Raw genomic sequence first — 18,479 nt, 5'->3', positions numbered from 1 at the left:
CTGGGGACATTAGAAAAATTTAGATTTAAGATCCACGCTGAAGCGTTTCCATCAAAGCAACATGAAAGGTTCCTGCAGTGTTAGATGCTGTTCTGCCTCTGCCTTGCCTAACAAGTGGCTTTAAGACCACTGAGCAGCTGAACACATCTGGCTTCAGTCACCTAAGCTTGCAGGTCACTGGATTGCTCTTTCTGTTGTCTTTTGCCACAAGGATTTTTCCCAACCAGATCGAAAGCTTTTAAGTAGCTGTATGTTTGTGCCAAACACTAATTGAATGAAAGGGAAAGATGTGAGCCAGATGCAACAGGCTGAATTCCCTCTAGAAATTAATGGAGTTGCTTCAAACTTAAACCAATGAATCTCCGATGAGGATCAGTCCCAAGAACCAACATAACATATTGAAAAATTGATACATCCTTGTCTGAAGTTAGCGAAAGAGCAGAAGAAAAATATGGCATACAGATCAATTAACTTTTGATTAAAGATACCTATTTCCTACTACAAGCAACACTTTGTATTCCTCAGTTCTTCTAATGAGTGGTGTATTTAGCAGAAGTCAATTTATGTATTTTGCTGGACATACTATGCTTGAGTATCTTTTATCTGATTTTTTTTTTAATATCAGCAAATTGACAATTTTGCTTCACATGGCAGCTTATGAATCCACGTTTATCTCACTCATTGTCAGAAGGTACATGGATCACTCCTTAAGGATACATTTGATTGGGAGGCAGCACTCAGAAACAGAGAGGGCTCAATGAGAGAAACTAGAAAATATGTGGACTTGAAATACTGGTGAGATCTCACCAACATTATGATCAAAGTTAAATCTGTAAAGAAATAATCTCCACAGTGGTTGCTATTTTCCTCTGGTGTTCCCAAATTGGAGGAGGAGCCCATTTGAATGCATTGCATAAATTTGTGGAAAAAAGTATAAAAAATTACATGGATTTGAGCAGGAAGATTTCCCATACTTAGGAAGGAGTGCTATTTTATGGGGTTTTTTTCCCATTTCAAAGCAATTTTAACATGACCTGAGATTTCAAAATAAACTTTTATTATGAGTCAAAACACAGCATTTCATCTGCGCAACATCAGAGTATTCATTCCATGGTGATATTTTAGACTTGAAAGAATTGCACAATAAATACTGAATTTTCTCTCATAAAACTCACTTGAAATGAAAAAAAAATCCATGCTTTAGTATAGACACATGATACTTCAACATTGCTGAAATAATTCACTGCTTTTTTTTTACAAAATCAAATATCATTAGAAAGAACATTTTGCTCTAAAATGGGTGATTTTTCTTAAAAGCTGCATTTTGACCCTCCAAAATCGTTCAACAAAATTTCTAGGGGGCTTGAAATCAGCTTTTCTCCTTTTGAAAAAAAGTGGAAGTGGAGGCTCTGAGTAAAAAGCTGACCACCCATGAGAGGTTTGCTGTTGACTTCAATGCAGCCCAGATTTCCCCCACGGAATTCGACGGCGTCGTGAAATTTAGAAGTCCTGGCTCCACACTATTCAATGGCAGCAAGAGATTAAAGAGGAGTTACACAGGATGGTGATAGTAGAATGTAATGTATATGGTTCAGATTTAGTACATATCACAGAATAGGCCGCAGAGGTGAAAGGGGAGCTGGGCAGGAATTCCAGCTGAACTAGCTCACTTGTCCCTAATCCCTGCTATCTGATGAACTGCCCTTGGCAAGGACCACAGTAGTACAAAAGTTATGCCAGTGTTCAAGTGTCAAAGGTGATAGAAAGCTAAAAATCACTTTGCATCAGATGGCTGTAATAGATTTCCAAAGTTTGTCCTGGATCAGTTTCCCCAGACATTGAAGAAACAAAAGTAGAGCTCCCCTTCCGTGCATATCAGCACTAATTCCTGTGTATCATTTCTGAAAGGCTTCAGACTCGTTTTGTCCATCAGCTTGGCTCAGAGGTGTGTCAACAGGGGAATAGGAAGAGACCAGACTTAAAAACACTGTCTGGATTGGAAATTAAAGGGAGGGAGCAAAAGGGGACCAGGGGTGGGGGTGTTTGACAAAAGCACACACACACAGACTGCGAGAAAAAAAAAAAAAAAAGACAAAGGAAATTCTTTTGCATTTATGAAAGTAAACTAGATTCCTTTGGTCTGACAGATGAGCATAACTGTAGGTCTACCTACAGACTTTGATAAGCACTTAAATGTAAACAAAAAGAATCAATTTGCATTTTCCTTTCTGTTGCCAAATGCAATGCATCATTTTACAATTGCCATTAAGGATTATTGCTATCCTAACACAGTGCCTTACACAGTTTGTGCCCATCATTTGTTTTCTACCCTGGCAGAACATCTCAGGCTGCTGGCAGTTTTGCACTGATGTTGTCTTTGTCCTGTTTTAATTTTCTGGAGTGTGCTTATTCCAAAAAGAGTTTTTTTATCCTGAAAACTGTCTTCCATGAAAGCATGTCACTCATCACCTCCTTGTGCACTTATTTAAGGGCTGATGGTCTCATCTCACGTGCACAAACTCATTTCAGTTCTGGGGTGACCAGGCTCATAAAGCTGCTTTTGATCTTATTGGAGTGTAACCTGGACAGTACCTTGGTGTCCACTTATTTCATAATCAACATTTAAATTAGGAAATTCTTTTCTGATCTATGCCCTCCCCTCTTCCTCTTTTTTTTTTTTTTTCTTTTTTTTTTTTTTAATTCCAGAGAAAGGGAAACAAGCCACAAGCATTCATTAAGCAAACAGCTGTGGACTAGAGGAGATTAGAAGTGCAGTCTGGAAACCATGTGTGCTTCTCATGTTACAATAATTGGGAAAGGATGATCAATGGCAGGTATGGAAACACAACAGTCTTAGCTATGCTGAAAAAAAAGAAGGAGTTTGTCCAAATCCTGCTCAGAATAACAGATCTACTCTGAGATCCACTGATCACTGCAGAGCTGCTCTGCAGCCCAGAGAGCACAAACAGCAGCATGTGAAACTGCTCAAGTGCTGACAGAATCCCCTCCCCTCAAAAATATATTTATACAGAACATAACGCAAACGTCAATTAAAAAGATTGTGTTTAGCCACCACAATTTGTTTTCTTCCCAGCCTGTGATGTAATCTGCTCAGCTGTAAGCTGTTCCCTACGTTAGGGACCTATGTATCATCCCAGCAATCAATGTGTCTCTGAGTGTTGTGCTTCCCAGGAATTTCCTGAGCCAGGCAACTCCACAAGTTCTTGCTCCTCTGCCCAAGAAAGTCTCACAGTGCCATGGGGCAGTTTAACTCTTGACAGGTGCCCACAAATCAAAATCACATGTCAGCATGCAAAGCATTCAGCTGCCTTCCCATGCTGAATGGAAATAGCCTTCTTCATGTCACACATTTTTTATTCATTTGAAGCACCAAAGACTTTGACTTGCTGTCCTAAACCCGCGTAAGCTGTCTGGTCCATATATCAATTAATATTCTTTGGGTGGGTTGAGTAAAAGGACTTGTGGGTTTAAGTTGCACCCTTACACCATGGTCATGTGCCAGGGTTCATCAGGAGGGCTGCAGGACAATCTTGACAAACATTCTCCATCTCAGAGCTGAAATTAGCAGTGCTGCAGAAACTTTGCCATTCTTATTATCTTGTTATAGCATTATGCTCAATTGGAGGAATATCTGTTAAAAAAAAAATCTCATTTTCCACTCAGTCATTGACCTCCCTGTTGAGAACACACACATGCACTCATAAAACCAAATTATATTATTAAAATACATCTGGACTAAGAACTTGGATTAAGACTGATGACCAGGCTTTCACAGGCTCCCCAGCTGACTTTGGCAGTACACTGCAATCACAACTGGCCAAAGCTGGCTTCACTCCAGTGCTCAAAGGTTTTATTCCTTAAGATGATATTTTTTAACATTGAGTTCTCCACCTGTTCTCACACTAAGAGGAAAACTGATTAAAATTGGATCTTTTATTTTCCCATTCTCTTTATGTGAAACAATTTCCCAAGAAGAGGATAGGAAGAGAAAGGGACAGTTTCAGTGTTTACCTTCACTATCACACTCAGAAATACTTCTTTTCATGTAACCATCACGTGCGACTGCTCTGATCAGTGTAAATATTTCTACAGCACTTTAGCCATGGACCTTAATCACTTCTACATTGAGTTCAGGATAGATCCTATCCTGGGAATAGGTCACTCCCTGCTCCTGATTGGCTAGGACAACCCTGGGAATTAGTTAAAAACCACAAAATACTTATGCCTTAAAGGAAATTAATGCATGCTGGTTTTCCTTGCATTTTCCTTTCCCTCTATATTTATTTACAACCATCCTTTCATTACAAACAAGGTCATCTTAAAATTACAAAGACACCATCAAACATATGCTTTGAGGGTTTAGCGCTAACCCTGAACAGGCAATCTTTTTATAGGGAAACCCTAAAATTAAAAAAAGATTTTGTCAAGTCCAGAGGCCTTCCCAATGTATTTCCACAGAGCAAGAAGCCTGCTCTGGTGAATGAGCACCCTGTTATAGTGAGCAATCATTTGGCAGCATAGGTTATTTTAATGGACACATCACTTTAAACGGAGCCTTCACCATCTGTTCTGCCCTCTAATTACAGATGCAAAAAGAACATAATTCACAATTGCATCATAAAAAAGTAAGATATAAGTGATTTAAATGCATGTGTATGTTCTTTATTCAATGCAGCATGCAGCTGTTATGTTGTTTTCATGTTTCAGACACAAATCAGGATGAAAATGGCTCTCCTTTGATAGAGAGAATTCCTCACACAGAACATTTTGTGTGCGGCAAGCAAGAATTCACTAAGGGCAAAATCCCTACTTTTTTCACATAAAAACCAAGCCTGGACTGTGTAAAAGGAAGATGGAATTTATATCCCTCAGCCAGTGGATGCACAGGGCTCTGAGAGGCTGTTCACAGCTGCTCCCTGGAGCTGGGAGCGATGCTCCACAAGGCTAATCCATAGGGTAGCCAAGCCCTGTAGGGATTAATCCATTGCTATCTGGGGGTCAGAATGCACGCATATACAGAGAACTTCTTTTTTTTCGTTTTTATTCTTTTTTTTGTTTTTGGTGTTGCAGCAATATTTTTCTCCCCACATCACCATGCCTGCTTCCCAGTTTGGCTTATTTTAATTCCCTGGAGTACACAACCTTGTGTTTGACCTGTAACCCAACATTTCAGCCCCCTTGAGCACCTTGCTGCAGGGCAGGAGTCATGGCAAGGCCCTTTTTCCAGCCCGTTGCACCGGGCTGGGTTTCAGCCTAATAGAAGATTTCACAGTAGCTGCACAGTATATAGCTCAAAGAGAGAAATTGGAGAGTTCCTGCTGAGTAGGAATTCATCCATCAGCAGCAGCAAAAGGCAGGAATATGCAAGCAAATAATCCATTCTTAAACTTAAATGATGCCATAAAATGAAAGAAATGCCAATTATTCTCAAGTGAGTCAAGATAGTTAAAGTGCAACCTTTTATTGGACTAACAAATGGGTTAGAAATGAAGCACACAAGCTTTCAGGATGAAAATGTATTTTCTTCAGGTGTTGGCAGCTTTTAAATTGAGCTATAGTCCAATCCAAGTTTTTCTTAAGGATCAATATGACTCCAGACATTTTATTCTTTCTTCTTTTTTTTAGTCTTTTTGATCCAATAAGTTTTCTTTAAAGATGGCCATTATTTTTTATCTACTTAGAAAAAAATCCAGTTTCAAATGAACAATATTTTATTTTTTCACAGGCCCATAAAATTAGGATGTTTTTCTTTGCAGCTTCAACAGGAAAGCTAGTTTTAACAGAACATTATTCTCTGCCTAGTACTTCTTAAAATAAAAATAAAAAAACCTTCTCATTTCAAGTTGGAGATGCTTCTTTTAGAGCTTTGCTTGTCTTGATACAAGAAGTTAATAATATCTTGATTTAGCTACCCATTTAAATAAGCATCTAACTTTAAACACAGAGCAGTCTTGGGTTATTTCAGGAAAACTACTCTGCTCTTAAAGTTAGAAGCATGTTTAAATGTGTATTGTCAATACACGTTGCTATCTCAACTTAGTTGACTCCAGAAGATGTTTCCAACTCCCTTCCATGGCTGTGGAGAATAAACTAAAATCCAGAAGGCCCTAATGGCATCTATGGCTTCTCTTCCCAGACTGCGCAGAGTGGTCCTACCAAAGTCAGGATTTGTTAAATGACAGAGATCATTCTATAGGGTGAATGTGAGGAATATTTTTGTCTCACCATCTGTGAAAAAAGGGATTCAAATGTTATCACCTTTCTTTGAAATGTCCTGAACTCTGTAAATTTTAAAGAAATTCCACATGAAGTCTTGAACAGTATCTTTTTATAGGTAAGGTGAATTTTAAAAAAAGTGATATTGTGAAATTCCCATTAGCTATTTTCATCTTTCCAATTGCAGTCAGTTTATGAGGTAGTCAAAATATTTCATTGTTCAAAACCCCCATCAGAAGTAATTTGCTTTTTTCATTTTTTTTTTAATTTTATCCCCCAAATATTTTCTGTTCCTCATCTGTGTGCTGCAGATGTCAGCTCTGGGAGAACCCACACATGGTGGGGATCTGGCTGCAGTGGAGGACAGGACACTCCCACTGTCCTGCACAAGGTGTTGGGCCACTCTCCCCATCTGTCATGGTGCTACAACCACTACAGTCAATTCCACTTGATAGCTGAGCATATAATATGAAGTAAAAGAAAATTGGTTAGGTGTGTTGGACCTCAGACAGTTAAGCCTTAAATGTAAGTCAGAAAACTTCAAAATCAATGAGACTTTTTACAAGGCAACAATTCAGGGAAAGAGTCACAGTGCCAAGACAGCTGTGTACTGGGAAGAATCCTAGCTGCTTCTTTGGAATAAAGCACATACTGGAAATAATGCAATCAAGCAACTCCTTAAAATGAAAAATTACAGTAAAACATCCTTAAAATAACAGAAGGCTCTGCCAGCAGCTCCAGGCTTGGTATTGGTAATATGCAAGATGCTGCATTTCTTCTGAGTAAGCTATTACTGTCAATTCCCAAGAAAAAAAGAAAGTATTGACCAGTGTTGGACTTTCCCAGTGTCATAATGTTCAGCCAACATAAACAGTTCTGATCGAGTCATTATTTGTCTCCTTTCCAAGACAGTTTTCCAACGTATGCTAATTTGTTTAGAGAAAAGAATTGTATGGAGGTGGATGCCTATTTAAGCTCAGTATCAGTAATTTTCCCCAGGCAAACAGAAGGAAAATCTTCATAGCAGAAACTTGCAATGTTTTAAATAGCTCCTATAGAAACACTGGCTCTGGAAGGAATATCAAAAGGCTATTTTTTTGGGCTGAAATGAGCTGGTTTTGACCTGGGATTGGGATCCCAGCAGGGAGTGGGAGAAAGGAGACACATCTTCATGTTCTTTAGTCTGCTTGTTCATTCTTGGGGGAATCTGTCACACCCCTAGGGATGCTCTGATCCCAGCCAGCTGGAACAGCCTTACCACAAGTCCTGCCAGCCCCGACTGTGAGAATGTCCTGAGCCTTTTTCAGCCATGCTCTCAGCCCTCCACTTTTCACAGGGCAAGGAAAAGGTGGCACAGACCCAGCTCTGCTAGTTTTATATTGCACAAAGACACCTCTGTGAGAGAGGACTCTTGTTTTGGCTGCTTGGGACCATTTTACTCTGCTTGAACGAGGGGGTCTGCCCAAGTTCTTCAATTTTGCTACTGAAAATTTCTTAAACTGTTGAAAAATAACACAATAATAGCATTTGGAGAGCAGGGCGAGAAGAAGGGGGAAGGCAAGTAAACCCTTCTTATCCTGGCTATGATTTAGAGCCTAGGATCTCTCTGCACATTAGGCAGCGCATCCCCACAGGGGCTGTAGAGACAAGTTAGGTGAGGATGAAAGGAAGATCATATCACCAACTTTCTGTACATGCTTCTGTGCAGATCAGATAATCCTGTCATGCTAAAGGATTGCCCCTTCCAAGGGGCTGGCTGCACTTTTATGGGGGAAATGTGCACCCAGTGAGGCAGGGATCTCTGCACAGCCCCACAACGTGACTGGAGAGGTGCATTAAAGCCCCCTAAACGATTCAGTGCCTCCCCCACCTCACAGACAATCTTTACTCTGCTCTAATTCCAGCACCTACTTGGCCCTCAGCCCAGTGAAAGGCTCAACCTCTTTGCAGACCTCAGACACACATTTACATACACTGCAGCGTGTCTGTGTACGTTAGAGGACCTGCTGTATAATTTTAGTGCCTTTCCTTTCAGTGAGGTCATGGAACTGTGGGCACCCTGGGAAAAAAAATAAAATGCTAAGTATAAGGAGATGGAGTCAGATTTTTAAAGATACTTACATAGGTGCCAGCTGGTTTTCTAAGCTGCTTTAGCCCCTAATTTCAGCTGACTTCAAGCAGCTTTGAAAATCAGACTTTAGTAGCCTGAGTTGATTTTGCTGACTGTGAAATAAATCTCAATTGATTTCTGGAAGTGTGAGTGAGCAAAGAACACCCTCAGCAGCCTTTGACTTTAGATGATGCTCAGTGCCCCAGAAATTAGGTCACTCAGTGCTCAGGAGGATCACTGAAAAATGCAGGCACAGACAGAAGTGAGTAGTGTTTGCTGGGGTGACTTGGGAAAGCAAGAAGTTAGTCCCTGGCCAAATTGGCCAGGACTGCTCCCAGGGGACAGGTTCTGTCCCATCAGAGTCAATTGGACTTTTTCATTGGCTCCTTGAGGTTAGCAGTTTTGCCCAGGACTGCTTTTGCTGCCAGAAACTGTCAAATCCACTGGGCATTCTTTTTTTCTTTCTATTGAAATGCATAACACAGTGATGGGGTACTCAGTTATAACATTTGCAGAGGACAAAGCTGAGGCCAAAAAAGCCTCTTTTCCTGCCTATCCCTCATATCTTACAGAACTGAATTTATTTTTCAAATACAAGATCTCTCATCTTCTGTTTAGTTTCCAAGTCTTAAGGGCTGATAGAACTCAAAACAGCCCGGGAGAACTCGCTGTCTTTATTTTCTTAGATTTGCCGACAACTTATTAAACAGACACAAACCCCACTCTTTAGGCAGACAAGGCAGCCTTTCAAGTCAGTCCAAGATCACAGGTCAACGAAAAGCCAAGAAACAAACTCAACTAGGCAACAAGGCCTGAAAAACTAAAAAATATTGTTACCTCAGTAAATGGAGGCAATCATAGTCAGGAGGGACCTTTTCTTGAGGCTTTCTTTCCACATATTTCTGTACAAAAAACAGCTACAGGTGCTCCTAGCTTTTGCCTTTTTGCACTCGGGAGATGCCTAGTTCAGATTGAGCCAGTCTGACTTAAACACCGAAAGCAATCTAGCAGAGATCATAGGCCAGATTATTTTGTTTCTCCACAGCCCTCATGTCCCAGGTCTAACATTTATTTTTCTTCCAAGTGTAGAATTCCCCTTAATACATTTTTAATTAGCTCATTCATCCTCTGTGGTGTCGTTACCACCAGTCCACCGCAGAGAAGGAAAGGGAAGGGTCAAGCTGGACAAATACGAATGACTTGGGATGTTCTGCTCATTGTTGGAGGAGTGAGTCACGGTACAGGAGGACACAGACACATCCAAAGGGGCATTCCACAGCCAGGGAGCTTAATTCCAGACAGAATATCCCAAACAGTTGAACTTGGCTATGGCCTACCAAGTTCAAATGTGAGAACTCTCCCCGTTCCTAAATTTCCTCCATTGCTGTCTGCAGTGGTAAAGATGCTGCTATTTAAAAACTGCCTCCAACAAATGTTTTGATTTTATCTACATTTCCAGGTGAAATACTTATGGTTCTGGTTACAAGACAACAAAGGAACTAATGAATGACCATTTTGCAAGGCAATTGCTTGCAGACACATTCTCACAAGTTTTCTCCAGGAAATTGCCACAGAAAATTCAAGCCTTCTGCCTGGTGTAGATCTTGTGGGAGTATTTAATTTTTTAAGAGGTGGTGGGGTTTTAATTCATACATTTTTCAGTTTCTTTCCAAGCTTTTCAGGCCATTTCCAGCTATCCCATGAGAAAGAGAAGAAAGCCACCATAAGAAAGCAGGGAAAAATTACATCCCACCTCGTTGCTGGGGAAGAGGTACCAAGCCTTGGGTTTCACCTCTCCTCCCTTTGCCCTCTACTACCTCTGGCCTGTCCCCACCCCCAGGGGAAGGAAGGTGGTTCTAGCTGCTCGAGGTAATAAAGTAAGGCCTGGGAGGAAATGTTGTCTTTTGGGAAAAGGCAAAATTGTGTGACTGCATTAAAGTCAACACTATTTATCTTCACCTCTTGTCCTAGGGGACGACAAAGGGACACAACTGTTAGACCCAACCCCTCTGTGCAGCTGCAATGCAAAGAGGGCAGGGACTGGTACTTTCAAGTGTCAGACCTTTTGTGACCAACTACTAGTTTATGAGGCTGATGTCAAGCATCTCACTCAATGAAGTCTTTGTCCTAGGTGTATAGGGCAGGACAGTGGAAAAACTACCCTGTCTTATATCCCAGGCTCATCCATCTTCTGCTCACCCGGTTGCTCCATTTTTATTTTTTTTTTTAGGCTACCCGTTGCATTGCTAGGAAGGATTCCCCCCTCCCGGGTTAATGTACTGGAAAATTGCTCTGCATGTTTATGTGGAGGTCCCTTCCAACTGAAAGAGAAAAGGAAAGAAGAAAAAAAGACTATTTGGAAAGAAGAATATTTTTCCCACTGAACTCACAGGGCAGACCCCAGCTTGTGGGTTCTGACCCTGATTAAGAGAATTTCAATGACCTGCTAGGAGGTTTATTGTGAAGTTTGGCAGAATGCACTTCCGAATGAAATTTTTTATTATTTATAATCACAAAGGTGGATTTGAATGGTCTACATTCCTCTCCTTCATCTGTCTACCCACTTCAAGACCCCATCTTTAAACTACCCCAGATCACCTAGATCCAGTTTGCTTCAGCTCTCCTCCAGCTCCTGGACATCAGCCAGGTTCTCTGTTTTGAACCAGTCCCTGTAGTGTTTTCTTGGGGTTTTTCTTCCCTTTTATACATTTAAAACTGGGTTGCACAATACAAATTTAACTGTTGCTGACTTTGGGCTCAAGGATAGGGCAGCATGATATGAGATAGCTTGTAGCTGCTGCTGGATAAAAATAGACAAAATACACTCCTACAAACAAAAAGTTTCCAGGGTTGAGGCTTTTTTTAGACAAAATTAAACTTCACGTGGTCTCTGGGGTTTGAGCTAAGGCTAACTTTGGACAGAAGTGAAATACCACAAATGTCACAAACAGTGTCTGTAAACAAGCTAAAAATCAACATTCCTATTTTCCCAGGTCCAGAAATGCAGCCACTTGCTGCATGTTCCTGGATACTCACAGTCATGGACTGAACCTCATAAGTGGCTGGGATGAAGACAGGTTAGTTCTAAAAGGAACTTCTTAATGCACTGAAAATGTTCAATGCCCATTGTTAGGCCAGGTGGTTTTCTGTCCCCTTTAAATGAAGCAGTATTTTTTGTCCCTTGTTCAATGACATAAACATAAGAATAAAATCTTTTATCTAAATCTGCCTCCCCAAAGCTCTGGTGTGGGGAAAAATATCTACAACTGCTTATTTATCCTTATTTTCCTGCTGCCTAAAAACCAACCTCTTTTTAATTAGTGGAGGGAAAAAAGGAGGCTTTTGTTAGTAAAAGGCCTGTAGAACACCTTCCTCTGGTTCCACACAGTTGGAGGAAGGTCTTTGCAGTTCTGGGATTATAGTTCATAAAGTGATGTCATTTCTGGTTATCGATTCCCCAAAGAGAAATTCAAACACAGCTGTGAGGGGGCATTAAGTCCTCCTGTACACATTAAGGAATTTCCATACATGGGTTTTTTTGGTCACGAAATCTACCACAGAAGTTCAAGCAAGGCCCTATCCTTTCTGTCAGCTTCTGGTTACATCTTGGCATTTGCTTTTTTCATTACTAAATAAAGATGCAGGCAGGGACCAGGGGCTTGCTGCAGATTTTATGACTGACAAGTGTGCTCAGATCAGAGGATGGACCAAGCCTCACCTCCCAGAGCAAGGCTTCCACCCTTCCTACTCTCCTTTTTAGGAGCCAAGTGACGTCCAATACCTCGTGACCTCAAACCGTTGGCATGGCTGACCTGTTTATTTGGGTTAGAGTATAAAAGAATTTTGGCAAAACTGACAAACCAGGCTCAGATAAGGGGAAACCTTCAAGTCAAACACAAACATTAATATGAACACCCCTAATCTCCTGGTTTGTCCCCTTCCCTAGGCAAAGGTCAGGAGCATTTGGTCCCCACAGGCCCTTAACAAGCAGATGTTACTGTAACATGCCCAGGGAATCAAGCATAAATACGACCCCTGACCCCAGTTGTCAGCTGATCCGCTGAGACTCTTAGAAATATACTCTTAACTTTTATAAATTCCCACTTTTTCCCACCGTCCCACTCCATTCTTTGCCTCCCCTCTCCCTTGTGTCTCCCAGAGCCGGGGCTGCCGAGCGGCGTTTGCACAGTTGCTCGTGGCCTGACCCCTCTCTTCAGCCGGGTCAAAGGCCTGGGACCCAGGGCAGGGCTCTTTTCTTGCCAAAGGCCAGCTGATGAATCATTCCCAACTTGAAGGGAACAGAGGAGAGGGGAGGGGTTTGTCTCTCAAAAGGCCCTCGAACAACTGTGGCCTATATATCAGCATTTACACTATTCTGACGCTCTCAAAAATTCACTTTCCTTTCTGGGAATGGCAACAAAAAAGTGAAGGGGGAAGGGATGGAGGAGCTGAGAGGCGCTCCCTGGGCAGCCTGGTTCTGGTGGCAGGAAAGGGGTCTCCCTTTGTTTGAAGGGGATTGCTAACATGAGCATCCTTCATTTCAAAAAAATGCTCCTGTTAAATAGAAAAAAAGTGGGAGGAAAGAAAAGGGGCTTTCCAAGGAAAGTTTTGCCAAGCTGCACCAGACAGACCAGGCCCTGTCAGACAGGTCAGCTTTGTCCAGAGGTGGGAGCTGCCAGTGTTTCTCAGTACTCAGGGAAAAGCCCCTTCCCCTTCCTCTCCAGCCCCATGTGGGGTTCAGTCTTTCCCCTGTAACATCCAACCTCTCTTCCTGCCAGATGATCCACCGCAGACCTGCAGGCCTCATCTGCGCAGAAACCTTCCAGTTCTGGACTGTGTCACACCGCCTACCTCAGAGGGACTCTCATGCTAAAGGAGCTGCAGGGATCACAAAAAACCAAACCCAGACACCTTCCAGCTCCACCGAGACGTTGCTTGGCTTTTCCAGAGTATCCACCCTGGCGTGTGTGACTCAGGCCCACGAGCATCTGGAGACCGCAGGCGGAGGGATGCAGAGCGCTCCCGAGCTGATGTTTATTTTTGTTTAGTTCCCTTCACCTTCTATAAAATGGCAGAGGCATTTTTTGGCCTCACACCAGGCTTTGATTTGAAGAGGGGATTTCCCTGTGTGGTTCACATTCCCTCTTGGATGCTGTTAAACTGTAACTGCAGGGGAATGGCTTTTACCCCTGGCTAGCAGGATGCATGGGGCTGGGTTTACACAGACCCTTGGCAATGGCTGCCTTCCCTGCTGGCCTTTTGCTCACTTCCACCCAATAATTTGATGGTAGCATCACATGAAATAATATGGGTCTTCCTTTATTAGCACCAAAGATATATAAACTATTAGTTTCCCTTGGTCAAAACTGGGTCCTAGCCCAAAGAGAGGGAAGGGGAATCTTCCCACCCCAGTGCAGTTTAGGATTTTGTTCAGCCTCATTTTCTACTTTTCACCTTAAATACATACCATTATTTTGTCTGCAGCTGTGCTTTTAGAAGCACTTTTTTTGTGCAAGGTGATCACTTTCATAGTTTAGAAATGTTAAAATACACACAGAGCATTATCCAGGTCTCTTTCCTGCAAGATTTCAGCCAGACGTATGTCTGTGTCAGCAAATTTCAAATATTCTCCACCACACATTTGATTGCCTCCTGACTGAGTTATGAATATGGTCTTATGGTACTTTCTGAATTAAAATCCTTTATTTGTCTTTGGTGTCCTTGTTTAGGTGGATGTCATTACAGTTTCCCAGTTCTTCAGGGTAAAATCTGCCATTTACCCCACTCCCTGAACTGGTTTTAATGGCTTACAGGATATCAATGGCAATATGGGGCTTGATAACAACAAGTCATCAGTTACTGTAAATCTGTCCCAATCATTTTAAGACAGAAGAGCAAGACTTCATACATATGACAGAGGGCTTGCCTATTTTATTGATTTTTTAAGTTTTTTTTTTAATTGACATACATGTTTATTAGGGTAGGAGGTTCAAGGATGGATGTGACCTACATGCCTTGGAAAAAGAAAGGAGTTTAAAATTTAAAAACACACATCAGTGAAGCTGGGCAACACATTCTATAAAATCACAGTCCTGGTTTAATAGTCTATCTAGCGTGGACAAGTAAGAAACATGGGTTTGTTCACAAAAAGACATTGCATCCTGGTTCCAGAAAAGTCAGTGAGAATTTTGCCATTAACTTTAAATGAAACTAAGGCTTCACCTCAAAGCTTTTAATCAAAAAGTGTGAGCTAGCATGTTCAAACAATGCCTTCGGATCCTAGTCAAGGCAAAGTCTAAGACTCTGGCAGGAAAGAAGGCTCTTATTCAAAAGCTTTTCATGCAATCTCCTGGTTACAGAGAGATGGCTGCAAGCCCCACTTCTGACCTCCTGGGCTGCTGGCCATTCACAGCGTTTTCCCTCAGCAATATCTAGCCTTTTGGTCTATTCTTCAGTGACCTTGCAATACAAGAGCACATCTGCATGAACCAGCAGCTCAGTTGCTGCCATTATTCCTCCTTGGGACACAGAAAAATCTGTTTTCTGCACCACTGTCCAACTTGTGCAACATTCAGCAGCAAATTTCTCCTCTCTGCCACACAGGTTGCACTTACTGTGGGTGTCTCCACAAGCACACTTATCTTTATCTGGACTCTCTTGACGTACAAGCCCTGATGGTTATCCTTGAGATGACCCTATTTTGTCCAGATAGGTGCCTATGCTTATCTGTAAACCATCTAATAAGAATCCCATCATCGTGTACTAGGTCAGCAAATGATTTATACTTCAAATCTTCACCTTTCATTGTAAACAAAGAAATAAAACAGGCATCTAGGGGGATGCAGTAAGTAGACTAAGAGAATATTTGGTCTCAGCATGGTCAAAAATTATTTGTGTGCATAAACGTCAGAAAGAGAATGAAAATCTCAGAGTTCAGAGGACTGGAGGTTATTTTCTGGTAGTCTGACTTTGAAATCTTAGTAGAAATGAATTTTCTCAAGACTCATTGTCCCTCCAGGGGCATTTTATCACTTTATAAAATCTTCAGATGGTCCAGTAGCATTTGTTTTCCTGAGACTGGTTTAGTCTGTGCCAAGTGCAGCCCATGATGTAATTTCAAAGCTGTGTACAAGCCCTAATGGAGAGAGAATCCACAAAAGTACCCACAACATTTCCGTACACATAACTCACAATTTAGATCAAGGCAGGAAATGTTTTTTCCATTCCATGTGTAAATATGACATTTTTAAAAAGCATTCCTATCTCAAGTCAAGACTAAATGTTAAATAGACAATATTTTTAGATACCAAAATTCCACACATTCACTAAGGAGAAGAGGATTTAATTTTTCTTCTAATTCTGTATTTTTTTTCACGTTAATTTTCCTCAACTTAACTGACATTGCAAACAAAACAACAGAGGCAATGGAAGAATTCCAGGCAATGGAAGAATTTTTAGAAAGTACTGAAGTAGAGCAGCGTACCAGTTTCATCAACCCTTTTTATTTGAATAATTTGGCATCTCAGGCAAGGAGCTCTGTTCATTGGGAGAGAATATGCTGACAAACCTCCTCTGCTGACAAACCTTGTTTGCCTCCACCACAGATGCATTATTTAGGTTCAGAAATACTTCTAAGTACATTTGCTGCTGTGTGCACATCTCTGAATGGGTAAGAGCCTATGGGGAACTCCTGAAAAACAGGTACAAATGCCCTGGGTGACTCCCTGTGGCAGGACACAGGGCAGAACGACAGAAAATTGTGGGGGAAAATGTCATTTGTGAGCATGGCCTGATTCTACAGACCTGCTCCTTGTGTACGGCGCAAGTGTGAAGATTGTCCCCAAGTCAGTGGGCAGAGTGCAACAGATCCCCTCCATGATCTAAAATGGATGAGATCCAGGTCCTGTGGGCTCTCCCCACATCAAAAGTCAGTCTTTGGAAATCAAAATCTTCCCATCAGTCCAATTTTTTATCATTGCATGGCTTCAAACTTGTTTCCTGCTTTTTTTCTCTCTTACTTTTAGCAACACAGTCCCCGAGGTCTGATTTATTTATTTTGCCCAAATCTCATGCCTAAACCATTTTTATTAGCTCAAAAACCATTAAATTAGATTGAACAAAGCTGCTAAGGAATGACAAATCTTTTTTTCCTACAGATTAAATAACACTTATGGGAAAATAAAAGCTGCATGTAATTCAAGTTTCCAAATTTTTGCAGAGTTCTGGAGTTTTATTCCTCCACATTTACTTACCTTCTTTTAGATCTCTAACCTCAGCTACTAACACACTGCACAAATAGCAGGAGTCAAGGCTGAGGGCAGAAGTCTAGCAGGTGAAAGGTTGAATAACTTGAAAATCAGAAAGTGCACTTTTCAAGGAAGAAGTTTAACAGGTTTGGGACTTCTCAAACACTCCCAAGCTGTTGTTCTCTACTCACTTGGCCAGGTCAGTGCTGACATTACACATTACAGTTTTGGTGATCTCACATGTTTTTTCTTTCATTGGCTTTCTACACTGTCTGTCTAATTTTGTCCTAGCCCTTGTAAACCTTTATCTTTTACAGAGGGATATCACTCTCCTCATTCCTCCCTCTGCTGTTTGTCCTTCCTTTTTTTTTTTTTTTTTTTTGCTCGGTTTTGGGGGTTTGCGGTTTTTTCCCCTCTTTTTGCTTTTGCCTTTTATATATGTGCGAATGCTAAAAGAGTGATTATTGGGGGTTATTTAATATCTGCAGTACTGGTGCCACTGTTCACCTGTGCTGGGAGAAGCTACACGAAGGCACAGCACACTGAATTTCAAAATCTGTTCTGAGTCCTTGAAAAAAAAGAATTCCCTTAGCTTCATAATTTAGTTAGTTTTTGGTTCTGATGATAGTAGAAAAAATAAAGCAAATTTTCCAAGTCTGGATATGTTAACTGTGAGAAAAATCTATAACTATCTGTCTAAATAAGGAGGCTTTTGTTCTCTGCATGGCTCTGTCTTTGTTGTTGCGCTTCTTTTTATTTGTTAACAAAGTGGTAAAAAAACCTAATTCCAGCTATAAAGAATAGAGAAATTTCTGAATTATTTTTATATTTATTATAGATACTACATCTGATCTAGTTAATTGTTATGGGGTTTCTTATTCAATGTCATGAATTTTAGGAAATTGGGCAAAATATACTTGGATTCAAATAAGGTTGTAACTGCAAAAATAGAGAAAGTTTCCCAAATTCATTATAAAATTGTGAAAAGCTGGTTCCATATGTATCAGCAGGACTGGGGTAAGTATTTTGTCTCCCAAGACCAGGACTATTTTCTGCTGAAGTCCTTTGCCAGAAAGAAGGGAGAGGTGAAGCAGTAGTGACTGAAGACAGATAGATACTGAGGCAAGGTGGCTTGCAGTTCCTTTTGCTTCCAAGATATCCAAGGAAAATTTCCATGTGCAGGCCTCCCTCTTTCATTTTGTTTTCCCCTATGGCATGCTCATTGCCTAGCAATCATATTTCAGCTCCTGTGAGGAATGGAGACAGTCTGGCCATTGCTATCAGAAGCAAATGGTGTTTAGAGCTAATGACCAAATCAAAAATTCCCTGTGTGAGATCCAGAGCTTATTCCCAGGGAGAAACTAGCAAGAGACCAAATGGACACATTGGGCCAAGCACACCCTGTGCTTGACCTCTGGAAAACTGTCAGGGAACATCAAATATGAAGAACGCCAAACATCCAGCAGCCACTGGAGCCTCAGCTGGCTTGCAGTGAAAGCCCACAGGAATTTCGATGCTGCCTCTGCTAAAAAGTCAGTTCTGACCCTGTTTCAGGAGAGGTGCATCCCTTCCATCTGAAAGGTGGATGAGCTGCTTTGCTGAGACGGCCTCATGGATTGTTGGGGTCACTCTCCTGTCCTAGGTTGAAGCTCAAGTTGCCATCTGGGAAATCTCAGTGCACTTGAGAAAGATAATTTTTTCCCCCTCTTGAATTCAGTGCTGAAGTTTTCTTTTTACAGTAGCTGGAGAGCAAACATTTGCAGAACAAGGAAGCTTCCTTGTGCCACAGAACAACATTACCACAGAGGAACAGCAGCTTAAGCTGTGCTTCCCCTTGTTCAGGATATGTACTTTGACCATAGGCCATTCATCATGCGTGCAGCTAT

Source organism: Melozone crissalis, unplaced genomic scaffold (genome assembly GCF_028551555.1).
Source record: "Melozone crissalis strain CALT ecotype California unplaced genomic scaffold, PUWL_Pcris_2 ptg000014l_1, whole genome shotgun sequence".
In the NCBI taxonomy this organism is placed as follows: Eukaryota; Metazoa; Chordata; class Aves; order Passeriformes; family Passerellidae; genus Melozone; species Melozone crissalis.
Note: the sequence above shows the minus strand (reverse complement) of the source record.